This window comes from Hypanus sabinus, chromosome 6 (assembly GCF_030144855.1).
Source record: "Hypanus sabinus isolate sHypSab1 chromosome 6, sHypSab1.hap1, whole genome shotgun sequence".
Classification (NCBI taxonomy): Eukaryota; Metazoa; Chordata; class Chondrichthyes; order Myliobatiformes; family Dasyatidae; genus Hypanus; species Hypanus sabinus.
In genome coordinates this window covers 58,377,431-58,404,474 of record NC_082711.1, presented here as the reverse complement: position 1 = coordinate 58,404,474, position 27,044 = coordinate 58,377,431, and the positions used below count along the sequence as shown (strand labels likewise).

Sequence of the window (27,044 nt, the reverse complement as noted above, 5' to 3'; positions counted from 1 at the left end):
TACGAACCTACGTGTTTTTCCGGTGTGGGAGGACACCAAAGCACCTGAGGGAATGTCACGCAATCACGAGGAGAGCGAGCAAACAGATGAGGCCGGGAGTGATGAAACAGAAGGTGTCATCTCATCTGTTCCAGTGCCACCCAAGAACTTCCACAGAGAGAATGCCACAGGTCAAGACTGTCATCCTCTTTTTGCTACTGTATTTTAAAATACTCAGCGGCTGGGACAGTTTCCTTATTTATCATTGGTGTTGGGGATCTGGGCATTGATCTACATTTATTCCCTTCCCCTTGGGAAACTGATGAACTGCATTCTTGGATTACAGCAGATCTTCTACTGAAGGAACTCCCACAAATGTCCAAAATACTTCATTAATACTAAATTTTAAGTTCTGAGACAGCCCCACTGAGCATTTATGAAGTCCTACACAACACATTAATATATCTCCACACAAACTCTCCTGCAGCAAACTCAATAAAAATTCTATCATGGATAGATATCTGTCCCACAGGTACAATGGTGAGGAAAAACGTCAAGTATTGTTTCCTTCATGGTGGTTCATTCATTCCCTCCACACACTCAAGTCAGCAGCTCAGCCAGGTTGGTCTGTAACAATTACTCTCAGTGATGGGCATTGAAGTCCTGCACCCCCAGAGTAGACTTTCACTATTTCTGCAGCTTCTTTCAACTATTTTTACCATGAAGAGCAGCACTAACCATTGAGAAAGGACAGTAAATGGAGATCAGGAGGTTTCCTCGTCCATCATTGACTTAATTCTATGAGATATCCATGGAATGTAGAGTCAACATTAAGATCTCCAACGGATAGTATCTCCCACTTACTGGAAAGTGGTGGATTTATCTGTATGGATTTACCCAGCTGGTGGGATATTTCATACTCAAGGGTTATGATGGATGAGATAGAAACAAACTTAACATTTTCAAGTCAATGATGATTTATCAAAACTTGGAAGCATTAAAAATACCTCACATTCCATCCGGGTAGCCTCCAGCCTGATGGTATGAACACCAGTAATTTTCCCCTCCCCTCTTTCTCTTCTTCCATTACACGCTCTGGCTCCCCTCATTTGTACTTCTTCTCTTCTCCTCATCTGTCTATCACCTCCCCTGAGCATATCTCCTCCTTTTCTCCTCTTCCTCCTAGAGTTATTGAAAAGTACAGTACAGAAACAGGCCCTTCAGCACATCGCCAGTTAAAATACCTGCTCCCTTCGATCTGCCCTGGGACCATGGCTCTTCATACCTCTACTATCCACGTATCTACCCAAACTTTCCTCAAATGTTGAAATTGAACTTGCTGCACCGCTTGTGCTGGCAGCTCATTCCACTCTCATAACTTTCTGAGTGAAGAAGTTTTCCCTCATGTTTTCATTAACCTTTTCACCTTTCACCTTTGACTGTTGGGAGAAGAAATTGAAAGGCGAATAGGCAGTTAGCGCAGAGCAGCCCTGTGGCCATTCCTCTCAATAATGAGCATACTGTTGTGGGTGATGAACTCCTGGGGGAATACCACAGAGACCAGATCACTGGCACTGAGCATGGGTCCGTAGTGCAGAAGGGAAAGAAGAAGAGGGGAGCATTAGGGATAGGGGACTAAATAGTCAGAGGAACAGACAGGAGATTCTGTGCTCATGAGTGGGACACCCAGATGATATGTTGCTTCCCAGGTGCCAGAGTCAGGGACATTTTGGATTACATTCACCGCATTTTGGAGAGGGAGAGAAAGCAGCCAGATGTCTTAAACATAGGAAGGAAAAGCAAAGAGGTCCGGAAGAGAGAATTTGGAGATGTAGGCAGAAAGCTAAGATCTAAGACCTCCAGGGTAGTAACTTCTGGATTGCTACCAGTGTCATGCACCACCGAGGGTAGAAACAGGATGAATTGGCAGATAAATGAGTGCCTGTGAAGCTGGTTCTCAGGTTCTTGGATCATTGGGATCTCTTCTGCAGGAGGTATGACCTGTACAAAAGGGATGGGTTGCTCCTGAACACGTGTGGGGCCAATATTCTCAAGGACAGAGCTGTTGGGGAGGGTGATGGCTTTTTAAAGCAGTTTGTCATTTAGCTTACGAGGGGATTGGCTATACTGGATTGGGTGTTATGTAATGAACTGGGGAGTTTAAAGTAAATGAACCCATAGGAGGCAGTGATCTCAAAGTGATTGAGTTCAGCTTGAAATTTGATAGAAAGTAAAATCAAATGTAGCAATAGTTCAGTGGAGTAAAGGAAATTACCGTGGTATGAGAGAGGAGTTGGCTAAAGCAAATTGGAAGGAGATTCTGGCAGGGTTGACAGCAGAGCAGCAATGGCGTGAGCTTGGGGGAAAAATGAGGAAGGTACAGGTATTCCAAAAACAAAGAAATACCCAAATGGCAAAATAATACAACTGCAGCTGATGATGGAAGGCAAAGTGAATATAAAAACAAAAGGGAGGGCATACAACCAAGCAAAAACTAAAGGGAAGATAGAGGATTGGGAAGCTTTTAAAACCCGACAGAGAGCCACTAAGAGAATCGTTAGGAGGGAAAAGATGAAATATGAAAACAGGCTAGCAAACAATATCAAAGTGGATAGATAAAGCTTTTTCAATTATACAAAAAATAAAAGAGGGATGAGAGTGTATATAGGACCACTAGAAAATGAGGCTGGAAAAATAATCATGAGGGACAAGGAGATGGCAGACAAACTGAATGAGTATTTTGTACCAGTCTTCACTGAGGAAGATACTAGCGGTGTGCCAGGTGTTGAAGGGTGTGAGGGAAGATAAGTCAGGCAGTTAGTATTAATAGGGAGAAGCTGCTCAAAAAGCTGAAAGACCTAAAGGTGCATAAGTCACCTGGATCAGATGCACTGCAACCTAGCATTCTGAAACAGGTATCAATAGGGATTGTGGAGGCGTTAGTAATGATCTTTCAAGAATCATTGGACTCTGGCATGGTTTCAGCCTACTGGAAATGTCACTTCCTGTCTTTAAGAAAGGAGGAAGGCAGCAGAAAGAAAATTATAGACCAGTTAGCCTGACCTCAGGGGTTGGGAAGATGTTGGATAAGTTGTTGAGGATGAGGTGACGGAGTACTTGATGACACAGGACAACATTGGACAAAGTCAGCATGGTTTCCTTCAGGGAAAATCTTGCCTGAACAACCTGTTGGAATTCTTTGAGGAGATTACAATTAGGGTAGATAAAGGGATGTAGTGGATGTTGCATATTTGGATTTTCAGAAGGCCTTTGACAAGGTGCCACACATAAGGCAGCAGTTAAGAGCCTATGGTGTTACAGCAAAGTTACTAACATGGTTAGAGCATTGGCTGATTGGTAGGAGGCAGTTAGTAGGAATAAAAAGATCCTTTTCTGGTTCTGTCAGTGACTAGTGATGTTGTGGCTGCTTTTTATATTGTATATCAATGATTTATATGATGGAATAGATGGCTTTGTTGCCAATTTTGCAGATGATATGAAGATTCGTAAAGGGGCAGGTAGTGTTGAGGAAACAGGAAGGCTGCAGAAGGACGAACAGATTAGGAGAATGGGCAAGGAAGTAGCAAATAATGTTGGAAAATGCATGGTCATACACTTTGGTAGTAGAAAGGAATGTGCAAATTATTTTCTAAACAAAGAGAAAATTCAAAAATCTGAGATGCAAATGGACATGGCAGTCCTGTGCAGAACACTCTAAAGGTTAACTTGTAGGTTCAGTCAGTAGTGAAGAAAGCAAATGCAATATTAGCATTCATTTCAAGAAGTGTAGAATATGATGTGATGCTAAGTCTTTATAAGGCACTGGTGAAGCCTCACCTTGAGTATTGTTAACAGTTTTGTGCTCCTTATCTAAGAAAAAAGTGTGCTGGCAATGGAGAAGGTTCAGAGGAGGTTTACAAGGATGATTCTGGGAATAAAGGCTTATCATATGAGGAACATTTGCTGGCTTTGGGCCTGTACTTGCTGGAATTCAGAAGGTTGGGTGGAGGGGGGTGGATCTTATTGAAACCTTTCAAATGTTGAAAGGCCTAGATAGAGTATATATGGAAAGGATGTTTCCCATGGTGGGGGAGTCTAGGACAAGAGGGCACAGACTCAAGATAGAGGGGCGTCCATTTAAAACAGAGATATGGAGAAATTTCTTTAGCCATAAGGTGGTGAGTTTGTAGAAATTTTACCACAGGCAGTTGTGGAGGCTGATCGTTAGGTGTATTTAAGTGGAAATTGATAGGTTCTTGATTGACCACGGCTCAAAGGTTACGGGGAAAAGGCTGGGAATGGGGCTGAGGAGAGAAAAAAAGAATCAGCCATGATTGAATGGACGAGCAGACTCGATGGGTCAAATGACCCAATTCTGCTCCTATGTCTTATGGTTTTATGGTCTTAACCCATGACCTCTGGTTTTAGACCCACCCAACCTCAGTGGAAAAAGACTGATTGCATTTAACCCGTGTATACCCCTCTTAATTTTGTATACCTCTCAAATCTCCTCCCAATATTCTACATTCTAAGGAATAAAGTCCTAACCCATTCAATCTTTCCTTATAACTCAGGTCCTCCAGATCTGGCAACATCCTTATAAATTCTCTCTGTATTCTTTCAACCTTATTTACATCTTTCCTGTAGATAGTGACCAAAATCACACACAATACTCCAAGTTAGGCCTCACCAACATCTTGTGAAACTTTAACATGACACCCCATTTCCTGTACACAATACATTGATTTATGAAGGCCAATGTGCCATAAGTTCTCTTTGCAACCCTATCTTCCTGTGGTGCCAATTCCGATGAATTCTGAGATCCCTCTGTTCTACCACACTCTTCAGTGCCCTACTATTCACTGTGTAAGACCTAACCTGATTGGTCCTACCAAAGTGCAACACCTCACACTTCTCTGCATTAAATTCCATCTGCCATTTTTTTCTGATTTTACAGATCTGTCTGTAAGCCCTGATAGTTGTCTTTGCTATCCACTTCATCCCCAATCTTGGTGTCACTGGAAAATTTGCTGATCACCACATTATCACCCAGATCATTGATATAGATGACAAACAACAACAGACCCTGCACCAGTCCTTGTGGCACTCTACTAGTCAGAGGCCTCCAGTCAGAGAGGCAGACATCTACTGCCATAAGACTATAAAAAAAAAAGACTATAAGACATAGGAGCAGAACTAGGTAATCTGAGTCCACTCCACCATTCAATCATGGCTGATCCTTTTATCTTCTCTTCCTCCTCAACCCCACTTCCTGGCCTTCTCTCTGTAACCTTTGATGCTGTGTCCAATCAAGAACCTATCAGTCTCTGCCTTAAATACACCCAACAACCTGACCTCCACAGTTGCATGTGGCAAAAAATTCCACAAATTCACCACCCTTTGGTTAAAGAAATTTCTCTGCATCTCTGATTTGAAAGGGCGTCCCTTTATCCTGAGGCTGTACCCTCTTGTCCTAGACTCACCCACCATAGGAAACTTCCTTTCCACTTCTACTCTGTCTAGGCCTTTCAAGATTTGAAAGGTTTCAATAAGATCCTCCCTCATCTTTCTGAGTTCCAACGAGTGCAGACCCAGAGCCATTAAACGTTTGTCGTAAGATAACCCTTTCATTTCTGCAATCATCCTTGTGAACCCCCTCTGGACCCTCCCCAATGCCAGCAGGTCTTTTCTAATACGAGGCACCCAAAACTGTCCACAATACTCAAGGTGAGGCCTCACCAGTGCCTGATAAAGCCTCAGCATCACATCCTTGCACTTGTATTCTAGACCACCACTCTCTGGCTTCTCCCACAAAGCCGATGTCTTATCCAATTTACTACCTCATCTTGAATGCTGAGTGACTGAACCTTCTAGACCAACCCCCACACAGGACCTTGTCAAATGCTTTATTAAAGTCCATGTCTCCTCATGTGGAAAACATCCTCCTCTCCTATCAGATTCCTTCTTCTTCAGCCCTTTGCCTTTTCCACTGAACACTCCTCCACTTCTTACTTCACCCTCCGTCCCCCACCCACCTGGCTTTACCTATCACTCTCTAGATTGGACTCCTTTCCCTTCCTCCACCTTCTTATTCTGGCATCTTCTCTTTTCCTTACCAGTTCTGATAAAGTGTCTCAGCTTGAGACATTGACTGCTTATTCATTTCATAGACGCTGTTTGATCCGCTGAGTTCCTCCAGCATTTTGTATGTATTTACTCTGGATTTCCAGAGCCTGCAGAACGTCTTGTGTTTAGCATTAAAAAGTAGGCTTTTTTTAATTTAAAAGTTGCATAAAAGTAGGAGGGATACAGCAACCAAATAGAATGTTCTTGAGGGAGAGTGGAGAGAAAGAAATACTGAATGAGATATAGTCTAGGTGATGGCTGAGAGAGGATTATGAAATGTATTAATCAGAAATGTTCTGACTGGACTAGATATAAGTAAAATGAAAACTAAGAGATGGAAAGTATTGTAAGTGCAGGATGTTGCTGTTTCTAGAAATCAAAAATAGGAGAGAATGCTGGAAATACTTAATCAGGCAGAGAAAATGGAGTGAGTTAGCTTTACATGAACATAAGATGCTGCAGATAATAGTGGACTCTGCCCAGTACCATAGGCACAGTTCTCCCTAACAAGCCTGCACACATAGGCCTCTCCCAGTCTCCATCCACCTAACAGGAGTCGCCTGCCACTTATTTCCAACTTCATCACCTGCAGCCTATTTAAACCCACCTTGTGTCCATAATCCTTGTTTACTCATACGAACCAGCTGGCCTCAACCAGTTGCTCCTAGCCTTCTGTTACCTTATTGCCTTGTTGTGTTATGTATCTGTTCTCTCTTGTTTTGTAGCCCCTTGTGCCTTATAATTTTACAGCTTATTACTAAGTTATTACTCACTGCTAAATTGTTTCTGCTGCTCTGCATTTGGATTAAGCCCCCTCTGCAATTCCTGACACTCACCACTATAGTTAGTTATCTACAGGAGACACCGACTCAAGAAGGCAATGTCTATTATCAAAGTTCCACACTATCTAAGCCACGTCTTCTTCACACAGCTACCATGGAAGCTTGAAATCCCATACCACCAGGTTCAAGAAAAGCTATTTCCAACCATTTGTACTTGAACCATTCATCAAAAGCCTAATCACTATAGCAACAGTATGATCACCTTGCATTTTTTTTGTTCTAATCATGCTCCTCCTTGTAAAAATTCCGTATAATTTAAAGTATGTATAATTTATGTTTACCTTGTGAAAGCTAGTTATATGATGCTATTTTCTTGTGATGTGGCTTCAAGTAAGCTTTGCATTACATGCATTACACGCATACATGTGCTTGTGCATCTTCAGGTAATGCCTTTCATGGACTTGTGCTAATATTATTTTATTACAGTATGTGCTAGAATGATGCTTCATTTAGCTGTATACATGTGAATGGTTGAATGATAATGAACTTGATCTGACTATCAACTGGACTTGACTTGATGATCTTTCATCAGAACTGGCCAGTTCTAATGCAGTTTGTAGAGCTGCTCATTGAATATTGCAGAGCTCAGTGCTGAGATTTGAGAGCTACAGCTTGCCTCAATGGAGATGAGGTACTGTTTAGCGACAAGAATATCTGGGTTCCTTTGAACATCAATATTACCCCATTCTTACTCTTTTATGCATCAGTGTGTAGAACTTCTTTTTCCTTTTTTTCTGACGGAGGACTGAACTTGTGGAGGGATTATAATTTCAGGATGCTGAAAGGGGAAGACAAGATGCACTTTGTGGTAACACCATGTTAAAGCAGGCAGAAAATTACTTTTGATGATCTCTTAAACATGAAGGCTGGCGACAACAAGAGGAATCCTACAATTGCTTGGCAAGGAGACAGAACTAGTTGAGAGGGGGACAATGGAAAATGGACAAAAGCTGTCAACTATGGAAGAGAATAAACCACAGTGAAGGAAAAGGGAATCCCTATCAATTCAGTCATCAATGTATTAGATAAAAAGGTGATGCTGAGTAGGAATGAAACAAGGACTATTTTATATAATAGGTCAAATTGAAACTGCGCAAGTTCCCAGTGTCACACATTTGATATCAAGGAAGTGTGTACAGTTAAAGAGCAAGTTGTTCAAGTTTTCTTTTTCTTTTTTTTATATTTCGGCACAGTAATAGGCCCTTCTGGCCAACAAGCTCGCATTGCTCAATTACACCCATGTGACCAAAGCTACCAATCTATATGTCTTTGGGATGTGGGAGGAAACTGGAGCACTAGGAGGAAACGCATGCAGTCATGAGGAGAACGTACAAAATCCTTAGAGACGGTGGTGGGAATTGAACCTGGGTCACTGGTGCTGTGATTGCATTGTGCTGACTGTTACACTATCGTACCGCCCTTTCAGTACAGACCATGTGGTGAGTGTGAGTTTTGCAGACTACACAAAAGATGGTGTAGTTATGGGTAGTAAGGAAGGTTGTCAAAGAAGACAGCATAATATAGATCAATTTTACGTATGCATAGAGGAATGACAGAGAAGAGTAAATAGCATGCTGTGGAATCCTTAGGAGCATCAATGTAGAGAGGGACCGTGTTCTTCAAGCCAATAGCAATATTAAAGAGGAAGTTAGACAGACACATGAGCAGGCAGTGAATTGAGGAATACATGCCAGGTGTAGGCACATGTGATTAATTTAAGTTAGCAGTATGGTTGGAACAAACATCATAGCCCATTCCTGTGCTGTACTGTTCTATGTTATGTAAATGAGAGTAGTGGAAAAGGGGGGACAGGTTGGGTCTTGTTTGAGGGAAAAGTTAAAGGTGTTCATGCCTTCCTGCTGAGGATGGTTGTTTGACTATTGTGAAAAGAAGACGGTGAGTACCAGGAAAATGGAAAATCTCAGTAAGTGGCAGAAGGCATCAGAGGTATTATCAATGCAATGGATAATTATTTTTCAATGTCTCTACTCTATCACAGACATTACTCTGTTCTCATCACCTCTGTCTCTCTGAGCGTGTTTGACTTGTAACTAGTTTTTCCTCTATGAAAAGTCATTAAACTGAAAATTTTACTCCACACAGTGAATTTATAACAACTAGATGACTTCAGCAGCAAGCACTTAAGAAGATAAATGTTACATTGTCCTTCAAGACAAGAGGATTTCTATACAGGAACAAGAAGACCTTGGTGCAGGTATGACCACTCTAGGCAGTTATGGTCTCCTCACCTGAGAAAAAGCATATTTGTCATAGATGGAATGCAAGGAAGAATCACCAGACCAGTTCCTGGGATGGCAGGTCTGCTATCAAAGACACATTAGATCGAGTTGCATTGTATTCTTTAGAGTTTAGAATATTTGAAAGGTTTAAAAATTCTTATAGATCTGTACAGAATGAATGGGAGAATATTCTTCCTAAAAGGGGTTGGAGTCTCTGGCACTGAGGTTGGACCCTTGACGAGGAAGGGGAGGAGGGAAGAGAAGAGAGCGGTATTGATAGGGGATTCTATTGTCAGGGGGGCGGATAGGAGATTTTGTGGGGAAGATCGGGAGTCTCGGATGGTATGTTGCTTCCCTGGTGCCGGGGTCCGAGACATCTCAGATCGGGTGCAGGTTATTCTCGAGAGGGAGGGCAAGAATCCAGATGTTGTGGTCCATGTAGGGACCAATGACGTGGGTAGGACGAGTGAGGGGGGTCCTGCGTAGGGAGTTCAGGGAGTTAGGTGCGAAGCTGAAGAGCAGGACCTCCAGGGTAACAATCTCAGGATTGCTACCTGTGCCACGTGCGAGTGAGGCAAGGAACAGAAGGATTATAAAGATTAATACGTGGCTGAGAGGATGGTGCAGGAGGGAGGGCTTCAGGTTTGTAGATAATTGGGCTTTGTTCCAGGGAAGGTGGGATCTGTTCCGAAGGGACGGTTTACACCTGAACTGGAGCGGTACTAACATTCTTGCAGGGAAGTTTGCTAGTGCTTCTTGGGGGGGGTTTAAGCTAAATTTGCTGGGGGCGGGGATCCAGAATGTGAGGGAGGATAGCGAGAGGAAGAATAAAGGACAGGTGGGGACTACACAGTTCCGGAATATTAAGTGTGTAGTAGAGAAAGGTGAGGCGGAACAAGTGATAAGGAGGACTCATGTACAGAGGGATGGTCTGACGGAACATGGAGTTAAATGTGTTGAAAGAATAAGTAAATTTAGGAAGGACAACAAAATTCTAGGGGCGTATAGCCTGATGGGAGTTCGGGGAGCTGGGTTAAGCATAATAGACAGCGATTCAAACAGAGAGAGGAGAGATGGGTTAAAAATTCTATATCTGAATGCACGAAGTGTCAGGAATAAGGCGGATGAGCTTGAAGCTCAGGTGCGAATGGGTAACTATGATGTTGTAGGGATAACGGAGACATGGCTGCAGGGAGATCAGACCTGGGAAATGAATGTACAAGGGTATACGTGCTATCGTAGGGACAGAAATGTGGGCAGAGGGGGTGGGGTGGCCATGTTGGTGAGGAATGAGATTCCGTCCTTTGAAAGGGGGGGGACATAGGATCAGGAGAAGTAGAGTCTGTGTGGATAGAACTGAGGAACAGTAAGGGCAAAAGGACCCAAATGGGTGTTGTCAACAGGCCACCAAACAGTAGCATGGATATTGGGTGCAAGTTGAATAGGGAGTTAACATTGGCATGTGGCAAAGGTAATGTCGCAGTAGTTAAGGGAGATTTCAACATGCAGGTGAACTGGGAGAATCAGATTGGTGCGGGACCACAGGATAGGGAGTTTGTAGAGTGCCTACGGGATGCATTCTTGGAACAGCTTGTTCGAGAGCCGACCAGGGACAAGACTATTCTGGATTTAGTGTTATGTGGTGAACAGGATTTGATAAGCGATCTCGCAGTGAAGGAGCCATTAGGAGGTAATGATCATAATATGATAAGTTTTTATCTGCAATTTGAGAAGGATAAGGGCAGCTCGGAGGTGTCAGTGTTGCAGATGAACAGGGGAAACTATGGAGCCATGAGGGAGGAGCTGGCCAAAGTTAACTGGACGGATATCCTAGCAGAAAAGACAGTGGAACAGCAATGGCAGGTATTCTTGGGAATAACGCACAAGGTGCAAAATCAGTTCATCCCCCAGAGAAGGAAGGATTCAAAGGGGGGAAAGGGGCCACAGTGGTTGACAAATGAAGTCAGAGATTGTATAGCATTAAAAAAAAGGAAGTATGACAGAGCTAAGGTGAGTGGGAGGACAGATGATTGGGAAGTTTTTAAGGAACAACAGAACTTAACTAAAAAGGCAATACGGGGAGAAAAAATGAGGTACGAATGCAAGCTAGCCAGGAATATAAAGGAAGATAGCAAAAGCTTTTTCATGTATGTGAAGAGAAAGAAGATAGTTAAGAACAATGTTGGGCCCTTGAAGAATGAATTGGGTGAAATTATTATGGGAAACAGAGAAATGGCAGAAGAATTTAATGAGTACTTTAGATCTGTTTTCACTAAGGAAGACACAAGCAATCTCCCAGATGTATGGATGGGCCAAGGACATAGGGTAACAGAGGAAATGAAACAGATTGACATTCGGAAGGAAACGGTGATGAGAAGACTGATGGGACTGAAGGCTGACAAATCCCCAGGTCCAGATGGTCTGCACCCTAGGGTACTAAAGGAGGTGGCCCTGGAAATTGCGGATGCATTGGTAATCATTTTCCAATGTTCCTTAGATTCAGGGTCAGTTCCTGAGGATTGGAGAATGGCTAATGTTATCCCACTTTTTAAAAAAGAAGGGAGGGAGAAAACAGAGAACTATCGACCTGTCAGCCTGATATCGGAAGTGGGAAAGATGCTAGAGTCCATTACTAAGGATGAAATAGTGGCATATCTAGATAGCAGTGATAAGATTGGGCCGAGCCAGCATGGATTTACCAAGAGTAAATCATGCTTGACTAATCTGTTGGAGTTTTTCGAGGATGTAACCAGGAAGTTAGACAGGGGAGATCCAATGGATGTAGTGTACCTTGATTTTCAGAAGGCATTTGATAAGGTCCCACATAGAAGACTGGTGGGTAAAATCAAAGCTCAGGGCATCGGAGGGAAGGCATTGACATGGATAGAAAACTGGTTGGCAGATAGAAAGCAAAGGGTAACGGTGAATGGGTGTTTCTCGGAATGGCAGGTGGTGACTAGTGGTGTGCCACAGGGCTCGGTATTGGGACCACAGCTGTTTACCATTTATGTTAACGATTTGGATGAAGGCATAAAAAATAACATCTGCAAATTTGCTGATGATACTAAGCTTGGTGGCAGTGTGACATGTGATGAGGATGTTAGGTGAATTCAGGGTGACTTGGATAGGCTGGGTGAGTGGGCAGATACTTGGCAGATGGCATTTAATGTGAATAAGTGTGAGGTTATCCACTTTGGGAGTAAGAACAGGAACACTGATTATTATCTGAATGGTGTAGAGTTGGGTAAGGGAGAAATACAAAGAGATTCTCGGAGTCTTTGTTCATCAGTCACTGAAGGTGAATGAGCAAGTGCAGCAGGCACTGAAAAAGGCTAATGGAATGTTGGCCTTTGTTACAAAGGGAATTGAGTACAAGAGCAAGGAAATCCTTTTACATTTGTACAGAGCCCTGGTGAGACCACACCTGGAGTATTGTGTACAGTTTTGGTCTCCAGGGTTAAGGAAGGACATCCTGGCTATAATTTCTTATGCAGAAAGGTTAGAGAGACTGGGCTCGTACACACTGGAATTAAGGAGATTAAGAGGGGATCTGATTGAAACATGTAAGATTATTAAGGGATTGGACAAGATAGAGGCAGGAAATATGTTCCAGATGCTGGGAGAGTCCAGTACCAGAGGGCATGGTTTGAGAATAAGGGGTAGGTCATTTAGGACAGAGTTAAGGAAAAACTTCTTCTCCCAGAGAGTTGTGGGGGTCTGGAATGCACTGCCTTGGAAGGTAGTGGAGGCCAATTCTCCGGATGCTTTCAAGAAGGAGCTAGATAGGTATCTTATGGATAGGGGAATCAGGGGATATGGGGACAAAGCAGGAACAGGGATTGATAGTAATTGATCAGCCATGATCTCAAAATGGTGGTGCAGGCTCAAAGGGCCGAATGGTCTACTTCTGCACCTATTGTCTATTGACTCAGATTATGGGGCAAGAGATTTATGATCAGGAAGTGAAGAAATTTATTCACTCAGCAGATGGTTAAACTCTGGAATTTGCTATTAGAGATAAATGCAGAGGCCAAGTTAGTTAATATAGTTAAGAAGGAAAGAGTTGAACTCTCAGCACAATAGACTGCAGGCAGAATGGGCAAGGAGCAGGTATATAGCTTTAAGATAAACAATAGGATTTTACAGCACTACACAATGACTCAGGTGGCTTTTGAGGTATAGAAAAGTGTATTTAAAAGGAGAATTGAAAAGAATGGAACATGGAAGTGATTGTGGGGTTGATTTAATGGAAAACTGGCTCCAGGATCAACAACTTGAACAGCACAGATTTAATGACTGCCTTTTGTGTTTCATTCTACTATTCTCTTCTTTGATTCTGAGTTTACGTGATTGGTGATGGGCACTGTGAAGAAGGAAGTTAATAGGAGCAGTAAAAGCTTTTCAGCACCCCAATCTACCTCACCACTCAAAATGGCCAAAAGCCACAAACAATGAGCCTGTTTCCTTTCATGATCTCTTCACTTGGTTTGGATCAGTCTGTACTGGTCAATCTTGATGCGGGCTACTTGCACAACATTTGCTGAGAAATACTAATGGAATGTTCCTTAATTAGATAGCGAACCAATGGGTTCACATGTCACAGAATCTACAGATTTCACTTGATCATATATAGTGTACTCAGATGTGGTATCAAACCTCGTGTGGTACCTCCAGCTTTACTGTCACTTGGACATATTAGAAACAGACATCGTTGGAAGTAATTTCTTTAAAATTCCGTACAAAATAGACCCAAATTGACTTGAAGCACAATTCCATTGAGGAACCACTAGTGCGGGATCTAAAAGGACATCTATTAAGCAGGGAAATGTGCCTGTGTTGCTTTTTCCTCAACTTTTAAAAATGCATTTATTATGACAATATTACAGAAGGTCAGGTAGATTAGCAGCCGGACCACTTGACAATTGAGCCTGGTATATTTTTAGATTCCACCATTGCAAATGGCAATTTTATGCAAGATTATTGCAATAGAGAAGGGAGCCTTTCAGCAAACTGAGTCTGACCCAGCACCCTCAGCGACCATATAGCGGAGGCATTAGTAATGATGTTTCAACAATCACTAGGTTCTGGAATGGTTCTAGAAGACTAGAAGATTGCAAATGTCACTTCACCCCTCAAAAAGCGAGGGAGGCGGAAGAAAGGAAAGTATAGGCCAGTTAGCCTGACCTCAGTGGCTGGGAAGATGTTGGAGTCAATTGCTAAGGATGTGGATTTGGGGTATTTGGAGGCACATGATAAAATAGGTCAAAATCAGCATGGTTTCCTGAAGGGAAAATCTTGCCTGACAAATACGTTAAGAATTTTAGAGGAAATAACTGGCCAGACAGACAAAAGAGAATTAGTGGATGTTGTTCACTTGGATTTTCAGAAGGCCTTTGAAAAGGTGCAGCACATGAGGCTGCTTAATAAGAAAAGAGCTCATGGTGTTATGGGAAAGGTATTGGCATGCATAGAGCATTGGCTAATTGGCAGGAAGCAAAGAATAGGAATAAAGGGAGCATTTTTGGTAAGCTGTCAGTGACTAGTGGTGATCCACACGGGTCTGTGTTGAGATGGCTTCTATTAATATTGTATGTCAATTATTTGGATGATGGAATTGATGGCATGGTGGCCAAGTTTGAGGACAATATGAAGATAAGAGGAGGGGTAGGTAGTTCTGAAGCAGGGAGGCTGCAGAAAGACCTGGGCAGATTAGAAAAATGGGCAAAGATATGGCAAATGGAATATAGTGGAAAATGGTTATGCACTTTGGAAGAAGGAATAATAGCATAAAATATTTTCTAAATTGGGAGAAAATTCATAAATCAGAAGTGCAAAGGGTCTTGGGAGTCCTCATGTAGATTCCCTAATTTGCAGGTTGATGTAAGAGGTGATGAAGACAAATGCAATGTTAGCTTTGCTTTTGAGAGGACTAGAATATAAAAACGTAATGCTGAGGCTTTAAGGCTCTGCTGGGGCCTCACTTGGAGTGTTGTGAGCAGTTTTGGGACCCTTACTTAAGAAAAGATGTGCTGGCATTGGAGAGGCTGCAATAGATGTTCACGTGAATGATTGTGGGTATGAGGAGCAACTGATGGCTCTGGGCCTTTACTAACTGGAATTTAGTAGAATAAAGGGGGTTCTCATTGAAATCTATTGAATATTGAAAGGCCGAGTTAAAGTGGATGTGGAGAGGATATTTCACATGGTGGGGGAGTCTAGGAACAGAGGGCGCAGCCTCAGAATAGAGGTGATAGACGGACATCCATTTAGAACAGAGAGGAGAAAGAATTTTTTTTTAGACCAGGTGCTTGCAACCTGGGGTCAACGGTCCCCTTGTGTATTGCTCTTGGTCCATGGCATAAAAAGGTTAAGAACCCCTGCTTTAGCCAGACGGTTGAGGATCTGTGGATTTCATTGCTACAGGTCAGGTCATTGGGTGTACTTAAGGCAGAGGCGATAGATTCTTGGCCTAGTCCTGCAACAATTCCTTTAAAAGTCTTGCATGCTGGCTGTTAGGGAGTTACTAAGTTGTATGTTGTATGTTTTAGCGCCCATTAAGCAAAGAGGTGTGGATACTTTGTTTTCCTCATTCACGTTGTTCTCGATACAATACAGTTCAACCCTCTGGAATCTGTGGAATTTGTTGCTATTGGCAAGGTCATTGGGTGTACATAAGGCAGAGGGTAATAGGGTCATGGCCTACTACTGCTCCTGTATCTTATGGTCTTATATCCCTAATTTACTTTGCTGTAAGTTGTTCACTCTCACGTCCAAAAAGTATACCTGATAATGCTATTGTTCTTCTACTCTAGGACTAGTTAATGTACCAACGAGCACAAGTTTGGGATATGGGAGCAACCAGGGTCATGGGCACTCCACACAGACAGCCCCCGAGGTCAGGTCACTGAGGCAGTGAGGCAGCAGTACTGACAGCTAAGCCATCATGTTATCCATATTGAAAGTTTAGTTCAAGTAAATAAGTAAATGTGAAATTTACAAAGAGCTGGCATCAACAATGATAAGAGTGAAAACACTGTTTTGTTGAAAAATCTCACCTCGTTCACAAATGAACAGTAGAAAAGGAGATTTGCTGTCTTTACCCACTGTCCTACTTGTGACTCCTTACCCATCGAAGTCATTGACTCAAACAACCTTCTCAGTTAAGTGCTGTTCCTATCAGAGAAGAGGGCTCATGGCCAGATTAATGTCATGTACAAGGAAGCACGTCTGAGAACAGGTGAACAAGGACACATATCATTATGCTTAAGATTTCTGTAGTCAACCATTTCCAAGCTTGCTTACAAATATGCAACAATGTCATCATAAAAGCAGATGTCAGTTTGAAGATAAGCATAAAAATTAAATATGAGAATTTCAAAACCTGTTCAAGCTGCGCCCCTTAACCCTGGATTCTCTCATAGGTTTGAAATATACTGTATCTATCTCAACTTTAAATGTATTTCATGACTCTACCTTCAGAGATCTCTATGTAGTGAATTCTGATGATTTTGCATCAGGAGAGAGAGAGAATCAATGTGCCTGTGTAAACAACAGATCAATGCGCATGGGTAAGTTAACAGTCCATAAGTAGTACTTATAAGAGTCATTGCTCTAAAAGAAATAGATCCATACATTACGCTTCCTCCACCTTTAGATTAATGTAACATAAAACTTTCAAAACTGTATATGTAAGAAAACATTTGATTTCCCTTCAAAAAACCGTATTCAAATAAACATGCTTGCATAATAACAGTCCGTAAGTAACCTCACTATACTAAAGATTCAGACTTCTGGGTGGTGCTCTGGTTTCTTTCAGGGTAGTGCCTCTCGACTTGTGGAGTGGCATCAGGTTTGGCCGGTGTCTTGCCATAGACTATGTTCTCTGTTGTATGTGTCAGCTTGCTGTTAGCGACATGATAATCATCGAGAGGCAAGTCCGGTAGCTATAATATGTCCATCTTGTTGGAAACGACTAACTTAAGTGTGTTCTTTGGCCAAGCATCCAGTACCTGGTTGTCTCCCTGTATAATCTCCATCATTCACTGTGTGCAGCAGTGGTGCAGTTTTTGTAGCTGTCCTACCGGGTGTCCACTTGTCTTCTCAGCAATCACACGCTAGGACTTCCTGCCCAACCTCAAAGTTCTTTGTTAATTCACTTGGTAACTGGCTGAACTATTTTTTCTGTACTTTCCTCAGTAGATCTGGTTTCAAGAGGTCAATATGAGATCTCAGATTGCTGCTAATGAACTCCATTTCAGGTGTCTGATTTGTCATCACATGAATAGAGTTCCGATACACAAAAAGGAAGTTATCTACTTTGTGCTGGAGAGAAATGTCCTCCTTGTCCATGGCATTAATGGACTTCTTGAAGGTTTGAGCAAACCCTATAGCTAACTCATTTGATGATGGGTGATGAGGAGTTGCCATTTTTCTTCATGAATGTTCTGAATTACCGTGACATGAATTATTGTCCGTTACCACACACAATTCATTCAGGTAAGCTATTTCTGGAGAAGCTAGACCTCAGAGCAGAGACAGTCTTTTCTGAGGTGGTTGACTTCATTAGTATGACCTCAGGCCACTTTGAATGAGCGTCCACAGCAATCAGAAACATGGAGTCCACGAATGGCCCAGCAAAGTCAATAGATACTCTGCCATGATGAAGAAAGCCACTCCCATGGATGTAGCGGTGCCTGTGGGAGTGCATTTTAAACCTTGTGGCATCCTATACAACTTCTGGACTAGTCTTCAATCTGTCTATATATTACCAGCCACCACACATAGCTCTGGACAAGACTCTTCACCTTGACTGTACCCAAGTGTCCGATTTCCAATCGCAGTGAAATCATCAACTAAAACTTATTTAATGTGGAGATCTAGAGGAACCTTGTTTTTCAGAAGGGTGTGAATTTTCAAAATTCACTACAACAGAGCTCTAGGAAGGCAGAGTTATGCAATACTTTTAAAGCTGAGATAGATACAGTATGTTTTCAACCTGCGGAAGAATATTGTAAGGGGCATAGGCAGGAACTCAAACAGGTTGAACAGGTTTTGAAATTCTTGGTTTTGTATCTTATGCTCATCTTTACTTGGCTTCTGCTTTTATGCTGCCATAGCTGCATCTCTCTAAGCATTAATGGAATTGGTTGGCTGCTGGAAGCTGAAACATGTGGTTTGCGTGCCCTTGTTCATCTGTCCTCAGACATGCTTCATTATACACAGCATAATTCCAGCAATGAGTCCTCATCAATGATAGGAACTGCACTTATTCTGAGTCTCACGGTAACACCTTTGGCTGGATTTGTAGTTAAGTATTTAATAAAGCTTCAAACTGCTTATTATCCTCTGCTGGACATCAAGCAAATGCTTCATTAAAACTGGACATAGATGCCCTAAAGCAATGAGTCCCATTGGGGGCTGTCTGCCTCCTAAGGTTCAGTTACATGCCCTAAGGGGGCAGTAGGGAAATAGAAGTTGACTGGTGGCATTCAAGATTCTTGGAGAGGAGGGTGGCATTAAGCGGTATCCTAACTTGAGGCACCAGACCCGACCACCATTAGTAGAGCAGGCACTTCCAAAACAAAAGGATGAGGCACTGGAACACAGGAAGAAGCACAGCTCTGAAGGCAGTGAGCACTCGTCGGCACAATGCATCTGAAACGAGGCAATCTCATCCATCCTTAAAACCAAACAGACGTTATTGGAGACGCATAAATTAGCAACTAGTGTGCCTAACAGTTTCCATTGACTTGTGGCAAGGAATGAATTTCTGCAATTTAACAGTTGGGAAGTCAAGTACACTCTCTCAACTTCCTCTACAAATCTAGGTACAGAAAACAGGTGGCGCAATGATACTGTGCTGGTCAGAACCAAACAGTGAATAGAGTCTATCGGTGCACCTGACAATCTCTATGAGTCAGAAGGTGGTGAAGCTTTGAATTCTAATAGAACATAGAAAACCTACAGCACAATACAGGTCCTTCAGCCCACAAAGTTGTGCCGAACATGTCCCCTATTTAGAAATTACTAGGCTTACCCATAGCCCTCTATTTTTCTAAGCTCAATGTACCTATCCAAAAGTCTCTTAAAAAACCCTATTGTATTTGCCTCCACCACCATTGCCGGCAGCCCATTCCACGCGCTCACCACTCTCTGCGTAAAAAAACTTACCCCGACAACTCAGTACCTACTCCCCAGCCCCTTAAACCTGTGTCTTCTTGTGGCAACCATTTCAGCTCTGGGAAAAAGCCTCTGACTATCCACACGATCAATGCCTCTCATCATCTTAATCCTGCTGAGGAGCAGAAACTACAGAAAGTGCATCAATACAATGTTACATAGCTGGAGTGTGGTTTTATTCTACATCTGTCAGATCAGTAATGCCCCATGCATCTTATGTGTAATACTGTATTGTCTAATGAAGCCATGAAATCCTCAAGATTGCAGGAACACTTCCATAAAAGACACCCTGAACAGGCTACTTATGGTATTACTCAGTTCCAGAAGGTGAAAGAAGCATTTGAAAAGTGTTGCACACTCAAGTCATTTGCCAAGAAAGCTCAAAATGACTTTGATAGTGGTCTCATTGCTTCTTATAAAATTTCCAAAATGATAGCAAAGTTTGAAAAATCTGATACAATTGGTGAAAGGTTAATAATGCCTGCTGTATCAGAAGTGCTCAAGTTGGATTTCAATATTAGAAAATCAACTCCCGAGTCATAACTCTGTAGCTCGCCATATTGATGAAATGAGTGAAGACATTGAGTATCAACTATTCACAGCTACAAAAAAAACAGAATTTTAGATACAACTGGATGAGTCAACCTTGTGAGACATCAAGGCATTGCTGGTGGTATATGTACGGTTGATCAAAAATGGAAAAGTTTATGAAGAGATTCTCTTTTGTATGAAGTTAAAACATATCAATGGAGAATCAATCTATGATGAGCTCCAAATTATAAGGATAAAAGTATTCGATTAGGAACATGATGTCTTTTGCAACAGGTGGAGCACCATATATGATAGGTCACCAAGCTGGTTTGGGAGCATTTATGAGAAAAGGAATTCCAATTCTGTTTGAAGTCCATTGTGTAATTCACTGTCAACCACTCGCAGCCAAAAAACCTCAGCCAGTGACATTTTCAAGATTGGCTCTTGTAATATCTGCTATCAACAAAATTAAAACTCAACCATTATATTTTAGTAGTTATGTCAAGACAACAATGAAGAGTTTAAATGTTTGCTTCTTCATACTGAGGTATGTTGGCTGCTGAAAAGTTGCTACTTAAAACATTTCTTTGATCATTTTGACACTGTGGTTGAATTTTTGCTCAAACTCGACAAGAGCTTGGGAAACAAGATTTACTTCCCTGTGGAGATGTGGCATACCAAGCCAATCTGTATGAAACCCCCTTTTATTGGGCATCTCTAGAAACATAGCTGGTAGCCTCTCACTAACAAGCCAATAGATTCAGCAATGAAAAAAACCACCCTTCTCGAATTCCTTATGTCAAGGGTTGATATGACTTGGCTCCCACCAGACTGGGAGAGCTGAAGTGTTTCAGACACCTGCACCACAATCTGAGTGAAAATTGTGTTAATGCTGCCCACTTGCAATTACCTGTTGGCAGGAAATAACAGATTGTACACTGCATACAATTATAAGAAAGGTGTATTTATGAATGTCACTTAATCAATGTCAGGAACGGGGGTCGGATGGACCCAAACGCAGGACGCAGATACTGAAGTACTAGGAGGAGGACAGGATGTGGATGCCATGGCATGTACGGGTTAATGCAGGTGGGGCTGGATCCAAGAGTTCAAACGAGGCAGGCAGGCAGGCAGATTCCTCGTGGCGGGCTGCAGGGATCCCGGGCAGGGCCGCCTCCCAGGTGGAAAACACAGAGGCCTGGGCCAGTCGCAGACACCTGGGCAGGTGTGGGGCATGACCCTTAGGGAGCAATAGGTAGAAGGGGCAGAACCCCTGCCGGGCAGCGGCAGTCCGGCTGGATCTGCCCGACAGAGGCAACAAGTAGGAATCTGGGTCCAGGGTAAACAGCAAAACTACAGTGATCTACATTGTTAAATGTACATTGTTAAATTGGGAAAGGCAACCGACAGCATGGCAGCGCAAGCAAGGAGAATAAGGCAGAACAGCTGGACCAGCGCACAGGACAGAAGCAGGGGAACAAGACCAACCAGATAGAGCATATACAGAACAGGGCAGAGCAGGATTCCAACTAGGGCAAAACAAAACAACCACTCACCCAGTCTCCCTCCCATGGCCCCTTATAAACACCTGCAGCCAAATTGGCCAAAGGTGTGCCTCCTTGATCCAGGCTGATCTTTAACAGGCTCAAAGGGGCTGGGAGGGACAGCTGCAAGACCCAGAATCAGGAGCACTCGGACCGGATTGAGACCCGGAATGCGGATTCCGGACCGGACCGGACCCTGACAATCAAACAATTATTAAAGAAGAAAGGAAAAAAAATAAAAGGGTCCATTGTAATGCAAACAGTCCAATGTATATAGAGTTGGACCTTTGATCTCCCGAAAGCTGGAGGTGTCCATGAACTCACAACGCCAGCTCCTCTTCACTGATCACCAACAGAACTTTCCATCTTGGACTCCGTCAAATCACGCATTCTAATTGAGTCAAATCCTACCACCAGTACTCTCAATCTGCTCTCTCTATGCCCCGCAGAAAAGGACCTAGACCCCTTTAGTGTCCATTACAATACCTCTCCACACACCTTTCTCTGGGACCTTCTCCCAATTTCACCATCCTGATTGGCTGACCTGACATTCCTAAAATGAACATCAAAACCCCTTATCTTTAACGGTAACCCAAACACTACCAGCAGAACACACTGCTTCTGCAGAAAACTGTTAAATGAAATAAGCAGTAACTGCTTAACCAGGGTGTTATATGTATGACAAAATAACTATTCTAAATATGAAACTGCAGGGTGAGAATTTCAATTTAATCCAGGCAACAAGTGCAGTGTCCTCTTTTATCTGAAAATTGGAAACATATGAACAAAACATTGAGAGAAGAATGTTCCCACAGTTTTCCTGCATAGAATGTATGACAATATCTTTGACAGATGGTGACTTTCAAGAGTACTGCTTACACCTGAAGAAGGGTTTTCAGAATCGATTCAAGGATTTCGAAATTCTGAGCTGGGTAATTAGTCCATTTCTTTGCAAGGTAGAGTAACAGGATGAGAGTTTGCAAGAAAAAAAATTATCAAAATTGTCGACTTTTATGCTATGTGCAACACCGACGCACAAAGTTTCCTGGTCTTTGGAGAAGAGCCAAACTGCTCTTCATTGCATTTCCATCCTCCTACCTCTTGAAAGAGGCTTCAGTGCAGTGAACCACATACTCACAAAAAACAGAAACTGCTTGGACACGTGGGGACCTGAGGCTTTTGCTGTCACAGATTGAACCAGGTATTTCAACTCTTGTTAAAAACCATCAGGCTCAAGGATCACATTGATATCAAAGCTGCTGTACAGTGCACAGGTAGTGTGTAAGCGAGGTTTAAAGACAAATACAAATTTAAAGCAGAATCATTATTCTCATATTAGCATATGGTAGACATGGGTGTGCTGGAAGGAATATTTATTTTTTCAAATCATATCACGTTTAATTACCATTCAGACCATACATGGATACAGTTGAACGAGGCAACATTCCTCTGAGTTCAAGTTACACAACACGCATTCAAAATACCACGTGAAAAAAAAGCACACACTCATCGTTACACAAGAAAGCACGTGTATGGTCCAAGTCCCTGAGGACATGCAAATTGATGATAACAGCTCCCAGCAACCCAGCCTGTACTTCCTTCAGTTGAACACTGGAGGGCAGCACTGACAGGGGCAGGCGAGCTTCCAACTGATCACAGACTCCACACCACACCGTTTCCAATGCCAATTCAACTGAACTGCAGCAGCAGGGAAGCCCACTTGAGGCCTTGCCCTCGATTTAATCGAGGCTACGCTGCTGCCTCATTGCCTGTCTCACAACCAAACAAGGGAAACAGGCCGGTGGCATCTCAAATTATCAATATCCAACAAGATCTTGCGATTCCAAGGGAGAGAAAAATGGCCAAGACAGTGACTCACGCTTCCACTCCACGCTGCTTTAGTGCGCCAACTCTGATGCCTTGAATAGCCGGCAGCAGCACGGCCTGTACCCTGGTCAGCTCCACTGACCCGACTGCTGGCTTCTCCTGATCCGGCCCATCCGCCAGCTTCTCCTCCTCAGCTGACTGCCAGCTTCTCCTTCTCCTGGCCGAGCGCAGGGTTCTCCTTTTCTCAGCTGCCTGACGGCTTCTCCTTCTCCAACTCGTCTGCTGGCTCTTTTGATACCCCAGTGGGCGGTTCCGAACGATGAAAGGATCACTGATGTGATAGATCTGCTGTTCCAGTTGATCTTGAAGTCCAGTATAGACTACGATCATAAAAAGTACACTTTGAAAAGAAAAGTGCATCTTTGGTTAGCCCCCGAGAGGCCACCGTGTTCAAACACACTGCCATCTTACCATAAGTCCTAAGAGGGGCATTGGCAAGTGCTTTAGGGAGGTGCTTTAGGGAATCGCTGGGCTAAAAGAAAGGTTGGGGGAACACTGCCCTAAAGCAACATTGGCAATTGATGTACGTCCCTAGCTTACTGAGAAGGAAGTAAAGAATTAATTATTTTGATGGGTATGGAGTCACAGATAGGACAGTGGGTAAAGATAGTAAATCTCCTTCTGTAAAGTTTATTAGTGAACTAGGTGAGATTTTGCAACAAAACAGTGCTTTCATTCTTATTGGTATTGAGGCCAGCTCTTCTTGGATTTCACATTTACTTGAATTAAACTTTAAGTATGGACAGCATGATGGCTTAGCTATCAGTACTACAGTCCCACAGCTCCAGTCACCCAGGCTCATACCTGACCTCGGGGCCTGTCTGCATGGTGTTTGCTTTTTCCCCGCTGTGACCCAAGGTGATCACATGTCCTTAACGTGTGCTTGTTGGTACATTAGTTAGTCAAGGCAAGGGAGACCAATAGCATTATCAAGGTATAATTAATGGATATGTCCTCTTTTTATTATGAGTTTACATTGTTGATGATGTGCTCTGTGAAGAATGAAATAAATAGGAGCGGTGATAGGCTTCTCAGTGCCTCAATCGACCTCACCGCTCAAAATGGCCAAAAGCCACAAACAATGAGCCTGTTTCCTTTCATGATCTCTTCACTTGGTTTGGATCAGTCTGTCCTGGTCAATCTTGATGCGGGCTTCACAGTTTTGGTTTTGAACTGATGATTCAGATTCACAGTGTCGTAGTTCCCAAAACTACTTGCACCACATTTGCTGAGAAATGACAATTGAGTGTTCCTTAATTAGATAGTGAACCAATGGGTTCACATGTCACAGAATCTACAGATTTCACATGATCATATATAGTGTACTCAGATGTGGTATCAAACCTTGTGTGGTATCTCCAGCTTTACTGCCACTTGGACATATTAGAAACAGACATCGTTGGAAGTAATTTCTTTAAAATCCCAGACAAAATAGACCTATGTTACATTGAAGGAAACACTACTGCTAGATCTAAAAGGACATCAATTAAGCAGGTAAATGTGCCTGTGTTACCTTTTCTTCAACTTTTATTACTGCATTCATTATGACAATATTACAGAAGGCCAGGTAGATTAGCAGCCAGACGACAAGACAATTAAGCCTGACATATTTTTAAATTCCACCATTGCAACTGGCAAATTTAATGCACACTTCTCAGCATAGAGAAGGAATCCATTCAGCCTATTGAGACTCTCCCAGCTCCCAGAGCAATTGACTAGTGGAGGCATTAGTAACAATCTTTTACAGATCACTAGGTTCTGGTATGGTTCTGAAAACTGCAAATGTCACTCCATTCATCAAGAAGGAAAGGAGGCAGAAAAAGGGAAACTACAGGCCAGTTAGCCTGACCTCAGTGGCTGGGAAGATGTTGGAGTCGATTGATAAGGATGTGGTTCCAAGGTACTTGGAGGCACATGATAAAATAGGCAAAAGTCAGCATGGTTTCCTAAAGGGAAAATCTTTCCTCACAAATACGTTAAAAAAATTTAAGAGCAAATAACCAGCAGAATACATAAAAAAGAATCAGTGGATGCTGTGTACTTGGATTTTCAGAAGGACTTTGTAAACGTGCCACACATAAGGGTGCTTAACAAGGTAGGAGCCCATGGTGTAACAGGAAAGGTAGTGGTATGGATAGAACTTTGGCTGATTGGCAAGAGGCAAAGATCGGGAATAAAGGGAACCTTTTTGATTGGCTTCCAGTGACTAGTGGTGATCTGCAGGGTCGGTGTTGGCTCCACTGCTTTTTACGTTCCATATCAATGATTTGGATGATGGAATTGATGGCTTTGTGGCCAATATGAAGATAGGTGGAGGGGTAGGTAGTACTGAAGCAGGGTGACTGCGGAAGGACTCGAACAGATTAGTAGAATGGGCAAATATGTGGCAAATAGAATATAGTGTTGGGAAGTGTGTGCTTATGCATTTTGGTAGAAGAAATAAAAGCATGCACTATTTTCTAAATGAGGAGACATTCAAAATTCTGAGGTGTAAAGGAACTTGGGAGTCCTCATGCAGGATTCCCTAAAGGTTAATGGTGCAGGTTGATTCAGGAATGAGGAAGGCAAATGCAATGTTAGCATTCATTTTGAGAGGACTAGAATATAAAAACAAAGATGAAATGCTAAGACTTTATAAACCACTGGTGAGGCCTCACTTGAAGTACTGTGAGCAGCTTTAGACCACCTGTTTTAAAAAGGATGTGTTGACATTGGAGAGGTTTCAGAGGAAGTTCACCAGAATCATTCCAAGAATGAAATGGTTATCATATGAGGAGCGATTGATGGCTTCGGGCCTTTACTTGCTGGAATTCAGAAGCTTGATTTTTGGGGGATTTCATTGAAAACTATTGAATGTTGAAAGACCTGCATAAAGTGGACGTGGACGAGACTCTTCAGCTTGACTGTACTTCATACAGATTCTGGTATGCAGTTTAGAGGGAACCATAACACGAGATCGACACATCATCTTTCTTTGACATACTGACAGTTGGTCTCATCTCACTGAGAACTCTGCAAACATAGGATTACCATGAACTGGCCATCCTTGCATAGTGATGTCATTGACTTTTGACAATGTCGGGTCATTTCTTGTTTCTCTCTGTATTTCAGAATTTGTTACCAGCAACTGGTTCACCAATACTGTGTGGAACGTCTCTGCTGGGTCACAGAATGAAGACTTCAGTTACAAACACTGGAAGGTGTGACCAGCCAACAACATTGCTGTTTTGTTTGGTATGCTTGAACTCTATGTCATAAGAGTTGGCTCCAAGGGAATGTACCCTCCGTTGCAACCAGGCAGCAGACAAAACTGGGATTCCCTTCTTGGGGTTGAAAATGGACACAAAGGGCTGGTGGTCTGTCACTAGGATAAAGTATTGTCCATGGAGGCAAAGGTGGAACTTCTTTACTCCCCATACTAGACTAAGGGACTCTCAGTTGCTGTGGTGAACTATGTGCCTGTCGGGACACGTCCCTGCTGACTGCTCCTGTGGCTCCTCCCACAGGCCCCTGTATAAAGGCGATCTGAGGCCTGACGCTCGGCCTCAGTCTCCAGGACATTGTATGATAGACACTCACTCCTGGTTCCTTCTTCCAGTCAATAAAAGCCGATATCTCGCCTTACGTCTCAGTGTGAGTTATTGATGGTGCATCAGTTGCATTCTGCAGTGCTCAGTGATCTTGAAGCAAATGAAACTGGATGTTTAGTTCCATTT

General features: G+C 42.7%; 1 long non-coding RNA gene across 1 annotated transcript; it reads left to right on the top strand.

The window, feature by feature from the left end:
- Positions 1 to 34: 34 nt before the first annotated feature.
- On the top strand, positions 35 to 26,742 carry LOC132395505 (uncharacterized). Its single transcript, XR_009512633.1, has 3 exons — positions 35 to 170; positions 9,051 to 9,162; positions 26,440 to 26,742. It is a non-coding gene; the product is annotated as an uncharacterized LOC132395505 (long non-coding RNA).
- Positions 26,743 to 27,044: the final 302 nt, after the last annotated feature.